Source organism: Taudactylus pleione, unplaced genomic scaffold (genome assembly GCF_031769625.1).
Source record: "Taudactylus pleione unplaced genomic scaffold, aTauple2 ptg002975l, whole genome shotgun sequence".
Taxonomy (NCBI): Eukaryota; Metazoa; Chordata; class Amphibia; order Anura; family Myobatrachidae; genus Taudactylus; species Taudactylus pleione.
This window is the reverse complement of record NW_028287340.1, coordinates 12,501-15,000: the sequence shown is the minus strand read 5'-3', so window position 1 is coordinate 15,000 and position 2,500 is coordinate 12,501.

Below are 2,500 nucleotides of genomic sequence, written 5' to 3'. Positions count from 1 at the left end.
TGCACCTCGCTCACCCTATGCTTTTATTTCATGGGTGGCTATAGAATTTTTTTTTTTTTTTTTAATTCCCGGGGCGGCCACCGGGGGGCGCCGCGACTCTGCCCCTCACTCACCCTATGCTTTTATTTCATTTGGTGGCTATGTCATTTTTTTTTTTTTTTTTAAACATTTCCCGGGCGGCCACCGGGGGGCGCCGCGAGGCGGGGCGGGTCTGCACCTCACTCCCCCTATGTTTTTATTTCATGGGTGGCATATAATTTGTAATTTTTTATTTATTTTTTTTAAATTCCCGGGCGGCCACCGGGGGGCGCCGCGCGGCGGGTCTGCACCTCACTCTCGCTATGTTTTTACTTCACGGGTGGCTATTCAAATTTGTTTATTTTTTTTTTCATTTTCCCGGGGGGCCACCGGGGGGCGCCGCGGGGCGGGTCTGCACCTCACTCCCCCTATGTTTTTATTTCATGGGCGGCTATTTCTTAAAAAAAAATAAAAATAAAAAAAATTCCCGGGGTGCTGCTGCAGTGGCGCGGGGCGTCCACCGGGGGGCGTCCACGATTCGGTCGGGCCTGCACCTTGCACTCTCTCCCTATGTTTTCATTTCATGGGTGGCTACTTTAAAAATTTTCATTTTGTTATTTATTTTTTAATTCCCGGGGCGTCCATCGGGGGGCGCCGCGTGGGGGGGGGGGGGGGGGGCGTTTCTGCACCTTGCACTCTCTCCCTATGTTTTCATTTCATGGGTGGCTACTTTAAAAATTTTCATTTTGTTATTCATTTTTTCGATTCCCCGGGGCGTCCATCGGGGGGCGCCGCGTGGGGGGGGGGCGTTTCTGCACCTTGCACTCTCTCCCTATGTTTTCATTTCATGGGTGGCTACTTTAAAAATTTTCATTTTGTTATTCATTTTTTCGATTCCCCGGGGCGTCCACCGGGGGGCGCCGCGCGGCGGGGCGGGCCTGCACCGTGCACTCTCCCTGTGTTTTAATTTCATGGGTGGCTGTTTTTCATTTTTTTCAAAATAATAATAATAATAATAATAATAGTAATAATTTCACGGGGCGCTGCTGGTGCAGCGTCGCGGGGCGTCCACCGGGGGGCGCCGCGGGTCGGGGCGGGTCTGCACCTTACTCCCCCCAATGTTTTAATTTCACGGGTGGCTCTATTTTTTTTTATTTCAATTTTTTGCCCTCCCGGGGTGCTGCTGCAGCGCCACCGGGTGGCCACCGGGGGGCGCCGCCGTGCCGGCGGGCACCGGCCTTCGCCCCTGCCCCCTCCCCGGCCCCCCAGGGGCCCGTCAGGCCAAGGGGCGGCGGTCCACGGGAGGCCGACTCCCCTCTGCGGAGGCCCCGATGAGGTCGGACCGGGGTGCCCTCGTCCGCCCTGCGCTTCCGAGGCTTCGGGGAAGAGAGGGAGAAGCCGCCGCTGAAGGTGGCGCGCAGCACCGGTGGCGTGACCCGTGAGGGAAACCCTCCGGCGGATTGTTAGGAGAGGGAGAGAGAAAGCGAGGCGACTGGCCGGGGGGGCCTTCTCCCACCCGAGGAGGCCCAGGCCGGGCTCCAGGAGAGCACGGGAGATTCTGCGAGCGAGGCGTCCCAGCCAGGGCTCCAGGAGAGCACGGGAGATTCTGCGAGCGAGGCGTCCCAGCCAGGGCTCCAGGAGAGCACGGGAGATTCTGCGAGCGAGGCGGCCCGGCCAGGGCTCCAGGAGAGCACGGGAGATTCTGCGAGCGAGGCGTTCCGTGCCAGGGCTCCAGGGGCGACCGGGGAGAGAGCCCCTTCCGCCAGCGCGGGAGCCCCCGGAGGTCTCCCGGCAGGGCCGAAGGGGTACGGCCCTTCCCCTTCATCCGTTCCCTGCGGCGCAGCGCCACCCGGCGGCAGACAGGGGAACTGCAACCTCTGGAAGTCCCGATGAGGTCGGGAAAAAGGGCCTCGTGCCGGGACCCGGTTCCAGGAGGTCGGGTAAATTCCGCCGGCGCCCCGCAAAAGGTGGCGCGCAGCAGCGACGCCGTGACGTCCGAGGGAATTCCTCGGGCGGATTCATAGGTGGCGAAGAGGCGAGAGAGAGAGAGAGAGAGAGCCAGGAAGAGATCCGTGGGGGGCGCAGCGCGAGAAGGCTCGAGGCGCCCCCCGAGCCACCCTTCCGATCGATGAGGCACCCCGCGTCCCGGCGGGGAGGGACGATCGCTCGGCCGGAACCCAGGGGTCCCGGCCGGATTCACGGGCGAACCCGACCCTCCCTCGGCCCACGGCGCGCCCGGCACCCCTCCGCCGCGAGGGCGTCCGGTCCACCAGGCGTCCGCCTCGCGCTCCGACCCCCTTTCACCGGGGGGGACCGGGAGGGCAGGCGGGCCCCGTCCGACTCCAGGCGGTCGCGGTCTGCTCCGTCCGTCAGCCCCAACTCAGGCGTCCGACACCGCCAGGGGCTTCCGGGGAGGCCGTCCTCGCTCCCGGGCGAGGCGCTCACCCCCGGGCCCCGGCGGAGCACACGATTTCCCCGGAAC